Source organism: Electrona antarctica, assembly GCF_951216825.1.
Source record: "Electrona antarctica genome assembly, chromosome: 17".
NCBI lineage: Eukaryota > Metazoa > Chordata > Actinopteri > Myctophiformes > Myctophidae > Electrona > Electrona antarctica.
Genome location: NC_136798.1, coordinates 1,897,944 through 1,904,558, shown reverse-complemented (window position 1 = coordinate 1,904,558; position 6,615 = coordinate 1,897,944). Strand labels below are relative to the sequence as shown.

The 6,615-nt window shown below is 43.6% G+C and overlaps 1 long non-coding RNA gene across 1 annotated transcript in view; it reads left to right on the top strand.

Annotated features, from left to right (window-relative positions):
• The window catches only part of LOC306940731, a 275,678-nt gene that overhangs the window by 67,578 nt on the left and 201,485 nt on the right, over positions 1 to 6,615 (top strand). The gene's annotated exons all lie outside the window — the stretch shown is intronic.

Genomic DNA, 6,615 nt, shown 5'->3' with positions numbered 1-6,615 from the left:
AGTTTTTTAGTTATCTTTCGCATTCCCGTATGATCTCCTCAGTCCGGTGCATTCACTGTGCGTCCCCTCAGAGTCACAGCTTGTCATATTTGATGTTTTTTTTCCTTTTCTTTCTCATTAACGAATTGTCACTTTTCTCTTGATTCGCGCACTTTAAAGTATCCTCTATTATAGGCTGATAGAGACCTCTGCCTGTCAACTATAAACCGAAGCATGAGATCATGCGACTAGCCTACTATAGTCGCTGTGTGTGTGAGCGGTCTCTGCTCTGAACGAACCCCACGTGTGTTTTTATAGCACAACTTCTGACGTTTTGATGGAGGAGGGACCCCAGAACCACGCACGCACACACGCACGCACACACACACACACACACACACAGGGGATGCCGCGACGCATGCTAAAGGCATCCAGAACATCACATCACGGGCACACACACACACACACACACACACACACACACACACACACACACACACACACAGCAGTAATTATTAACACGGGCAGAAGAATTTGGGGCTACTGTTTTTTATTTTATTATCCGATTCCGACCACACGAATTCCATGAGTAAAGCATTCTACTGGAAAGTTCACGACATAGCCTTCCGTGATGACGCTCTCTTTCTTTTTTCCCCTCTTTTTTGTGTGATTTAGACCATTTACTGTATAGAAATACATAACTGGCATATTTACATATTATTACCTGGCTATGATGAGGCCCAGTTTAGCCCACCGTTTAGTTATAATAGAGCAGGTAGTACGCCCTCTAGTGGCGTTTTATACTCCTTACATGTCTACCAAGCGCAACTTATTGAAGCTTAAACTCCTGTTATTGGCAATTCTATCTATCTATCTATCTATCTATCTATCTATCTATCTATCTATCTATCTATCTATCTATCTATCTATCTATCTATCTATCTATCTATCTACCTTCAACCTCACAACGTGTCAATGTAGATTGGCTATTTCAAAATGATAAAAAAAAAAAAAGTAGTTTAGGGATAAGACGTTAAGCATGGACGAAAAAATAGAGCCCATATATACTAATATGGCAGTGGTTTTCAACCAGTGGTCCTTGAGGGGGTTCCAGGTGGTCCCCAGTTAAATGATGGAGAGTTTGAACCAAATGCACCCTTATTAGTTCTTTAACTTTTTAGTGTGAGTGTAAAATGAAACCAAATGGACCCTTATGGGTCCATTTTACGCTCTCAAGAGTTAAGTCATTGTTAAACATCTGCATTTCTTAATTTACATAATTAGAGAATGGAATTGTGGACAAAATCCTATCCAACGATGACAAAATCATTTAGTTGTTTTTTTGTCAGCAAGTCTAAATGTCATCATGGTGGTCCGTGTGGCTCAAATGGTGGTCCGTGTGGCTCAAATGGTGGTCCGTGTGGCTCAAATGGTGGTCCGTGTGGCTCAAATGCTGAAAACAATTGTGGGCCTTGATATGAAAAAGTTTGAAAATTAAACCAACTGTTGATGCAAGTGTTTGAGCTCTGGGAGAATAATCGGCATCGGCCGATTCTAGTTGTTTTTAGATTAATCCATTTTGACCTGAGGACGATTCTACAAAATGTCTTCTAAATCCTGACAGTTTTCTGAAAAACCTATGGTTCTGTGGTGAAACATAGGTACATAGTGGTGCTCAAACAATTTCATGTCAAGGACCCCCAGAATTATCTGTAATTGGCCCCGGACCCCATCTCAAAATATGTTGTTCCAGGGACCCCCCCCCCCCCCCCAGAAGCAAAGATTTGAGTTAAAAATGTTCACTTCGAAAGAATATATAATTCAAAGATTTGCGCCACATTTTCACGATTTTTCAAAAATAGCAGACCTACAAGTTCATAGCGCGGCACTCGGTGCCGCGCTATGAACTTGTAGATCTGCTATTTTTCAACAGCTAAAGCATAACATAATGCTTAAAACACCAAAATGGGTTCCCGCTCAGTATGGGTTAATCAATCAGGCCGATGCGATTAATTATCGGTCAGATTAATCGGTCTGTCTTTACTGATAAAGAAGCCCAAAGTAACGGCTTGAAGAGCTCACAATATTAAATATAAAGGTATTAAAGTTCAATCTGACTCCTATAAGCCTGCAGTGCAGACACCCTGTTACATGTATTCTTTCAGAATGGACAAAATTATTATAATGTTTTAATATAGAATGAGATCATATCGACATCGGTAATATCGGTTATCGGCCATAACAGCAATTAATTATATCGGATATCGATATCGGCCAAAATGTCTCATCGGCACATTCCTATAGTTTGATGTTGTTTTCCTGCTCCCACGCACACAGCCGTTTGACAGAAGAAGATAGACCTCCACATTAGAAGTTGATCTCATGTGAAAAGAATCCTTCAAAAATCTCGGCCCCGGTCGGGTCGGCATTGCATTATAGCTTCCAAATCAGCCAAGCTTCTTCTTCCTCTCTGCAAAAAAGGCACTTTTCCCGTGACCTCTGCGACCCCCACAGTCTACATAAAATGCATTTCTCTTGCATTCTGACTACTAAAAGTTTATTTTGAGGTCCTCGAGTTATTTTATCTTTCTAGGAATTTCTCTCTCTCTCTCTCTCTCTCTCTCTCTCTCTCTCTCTCTCCTAAACACTTTATTCTATTCATAGAATGTGTCCGCTGGCTGGTTAACATTTCTCAGACCTCATTCAGGTCAAAGGTCACCTAAACATAGGCTCTTGGTATGTCACTCGCTGTGTTGCTGAAGGCCGCTGGCATGCATGGCGAAAAAACATTCATTAAATGTCCAAATATGGCAAATAATCGGCTGTTAAAGGTATATTCAGTGATTTCACTTAATTCAAATATCACTTATTTTTTCTTATTTTTTGGTTAATCCTCCCTACTATAAAGTGTGCTGACCATATGAGAAGTTCCTCCCTGTCCCCAGTGAGTCCCTGGGGTCAAAAAACCTTAGTTTCGGTTTGGGCTTTGGGTGGCAAAGCCTTCATCCAATCAGGATGAGAGGGGCCTTCTTCCAATCAGGATCGAGCGGGGCGGGTCTTCGTGCGCGTGCTGTTGGCCTGTTGCGTGTCCCCCCACTGTAGTGCGTGCATGTGCACATCTTGTTACCGGGGCAGACCGGGGGGTTTTCCAAATCACCCAAATCACTGAATGCTCCTTTAAATGATGGATGAGTGGTGAAACTCTGTGTGCGGGTCCCCGGGGCGGTCCCCAGAACTTCCAGATCCTTTGGGGGTCCCCGGAACTTCCAGACCCACACAGGAACGCGCCCAGGGTGCCGGCCCGGTTCCGGCGAGCCGCTCCACGTCCTAATCGGTCGAGAAATGACAGAGTTGCCGTGTGGGGGTCCCCAGGGGGTCCCTGTACTGTACTGTCACTGTACTGTACTGTACGTTGTATGGTATATTCATTTAATATATATAAATATACAGTACCATACATATACTGTAGATATTGTATACAGTATGTTCCAGGTGGTCCCCAGTTAAAACCCATTTTGGGCGGGAACCCCTTTTGGTGTTAGCATTATGTTATGCTTTAGCTATTGAAAAATAGCAGATCTACAAGCTCATAGCGCGCCACCGAGTGGCGCGCTATGAGCTTGTAGATCTGCTATTTTTGAAAAATCGAAGAACGACTGACATAGAAACATAGCTTTTTCAGAAAACTGTCAGGATGTAGAAGACATTTTTAGAATCTGATCTCAGGTCAAAATGGGTTATATGATGGAGAGTTTGAACCAAATGGACCCTTCTAAATGTCATCCGTGGCTCAAATGCTGAACAAATAGTGGGCCTTGATATGAAAAAGGTTGAAAACCAATGGTCACTAATTGCGCCAGTATTCTTTCCATAAAAACGGTTTCCTCTTATTTCCTGCCATTTCCTGTCAGTCAGACATTATCTGGGAAAGAGCGAGACCGACGACCGCATCGATGTTTCAACATCAAAGCACCTTATGTGCACACCGTCCGTTCGGCTTCAACGCACTACTATTGATGTCAATTGATTCTCTACATTGGGTGCTTTACCCATGTCAGAGTCACAGACAACTGACTGTTTAATCATCCATCCATCCATCCATCTTCAACCGCTTATCCGTAGTCAGGTCGCGGGGGCAACAGCTCCACCAGAGAGCTCCAGACATTCCTCTCCATGAGCAACATTAGTGACTTCCTCCTGGGGGATAGATTCCCGAGGCGTTCCAAGGCCAGTGAGTCGATGTAATCCTTCCATCTGCGCCTTGGTCTGCCCCGGGGGTCTCCTCCCAGTGGGACGTGCCTCGAGGACCTCCCTATAGGGAGACGCCCGAGAGGCATCCTAACCAGATGCCCCGAACCACCTAAGCTGGCTCCTTTCCAAGCGAAGAAGCAGCGACTCTACTCCGAGTCTCTCCCGCGTGACTGAACTTCTCACCCTATCTCTAAGGGAGATGCCAGCCACCCGTCGGAGAAAACTCATTTCGGCCGCTTGTATTCGCGACCTTATTCTTTGGGTCATGACCCGCACTTCATGACCATAGGTGAGAGTAGGAACACTTCATGACCATAGGTGAGAGTAGGAACACTTCATGACCATAGGTGAGAGTAGGAACACTTCATGACCATATAGGTGAGAGTAGGAACACTTCATGACCATAGGTGAGAGTAGGAACACTTCATGACCATAGGTGAGAGTAGGAACACTTCATGACCATAGGTGAGAGTAGGAACACTTCATGACCATAGGTGAGAGTAGGAACACTTCATGACCATAGGTGAGAGTAGGAACACTTCATGACCATAGGTGAGAGTAGGAACACTTCATGACCATAGGTGAGAGTAGGAACACTTCATGACCACAGGTGAGAGTAGGAACACTTCATGACCATAGGTGAGAGTAGGAACACTTCATGACCATAGGTGAGAGTAGGAACACTTCATGACCATAGGTGAGAGTAGGAACACTTCATGACCACGGTACTTCATGACCATAGGTGAGAGTAGGAACACTTCATGACCATAGGTGAGAGTAGGAACACTTCATGACCACGGTACTTCATGACCATAGGTGAGAGTAGGAACACTTCATGACCACGGTACTTCATGACCACAGGTGAGAGTAGGAACACTTCATGACCATAGGTGAGAGTAGGAACACTTCATGACCATAGGTGAGAGTAGGAACACTACATGACCATAGGTGAGAATAGGAACACTACATGACCATGGTACTTCATGACCATAGGTGAGAGTAGGAACACTTCATGACCATAGGTGAGAGTAGGAACACTTCATGACCATAGGTGAGAGTAGGAACACTTCATGACCATAGGTGAGAGTAGGAACACTTCATGACCATAGGTGAGAGTAGGAACACTTCATGACCATAGGTGAGAGTAGGAACACTTCATGACCATAGGTGAGAGTAGGAACACTTCATGACCATAGGTGAGAGTAGGAACACTTCATGACCATAGGTGAGAGTAGGAACACTTCATGACCATAGGTGAGAGTAGGAAGGAAGATTGCTCGGTAGACAGAGAGCTTTGCCTTCTGGCTCAACTCTCTTTTCGTCACAACAGCTGCATGAAAACAGCTGCATGAAAATCATCTGCATCAAATCATCCTCGGCCAGTGGAAAAGACCTGTAGTGGATAAAGTTTTACATTTTTAGTTTTAGTCATAGTCTCTTGAGTACTTTTCATTTAGTTTTAGTCACATTTTAGTCACCTGGAATGTTTTAGTGTCAGTCTAGTTTTAGTCGACTAAATATCACAAGGTTTTAGTCGACTAAATCTACAGTTGATTTAGTCGACCAAAATGTATTTTGGCGGGCCTTGATGGCGTCGTAATGGCTCATTTTACGCTTGCTGAAAATACCCGATCTACAAGCTCACAACGCATCGCAGTGCGCCGCGTTGTGAGTTTGTAGATCGGCTATTTTTTAGCAACCAAGTGTAAAATGACTTGTCTTTTGCTGATACGGGATCTCTTGTCCACTAGCCCATTCCTAACATTTTAGTCTAGTTTTTATTTGTTGATGAAAATGTCAGTATATTTAGTCTTAGTTTTAGTCATCATAGCTTATAGTTTTCATTTAGTTTCCATTTAGTTTTCGTCAGTGAAAAAAGGTAGTCGACGAACATGTGTTTGATCCACCCATCCACCCATCTTGAGGAATCTGTCATTTGCGTTCCCGTTTTGGTAACGGCAAAGTGTATTTGTTTTTATTATAAAGAAAATTCTCCCCTTTTTTCCATTATTTTATAATTGCTCCCAGCTCACACTGGAATGTCTTCATTCATAAGACTGGCCTGCATGGAGTGATCTCAGCCCAAAAAAAGGAACCCAAAATGGGTCTTTGTTTGGGCTATTTGTAGAACCCAAGAATGAGCAGGGAGAATGACATGTCTTCGTCGTAGCCCAGTGGAACTATTTTTGGGACATATACACAGTTACACACCGATCCCACCGATCCCTGGCATCCCTCAACCTTTTTTCCCACACTCTCTCTCTCTGCGGCTGTGCGCCGCGGCACACTTTGCTACACTAGTAGAATCCTCAGCGTTAGTTTCACCCATTTTGGGCGGGAACCCCTCTTGGTGTTTTAAGGATCATGTTATTCTTTAGCTATTGA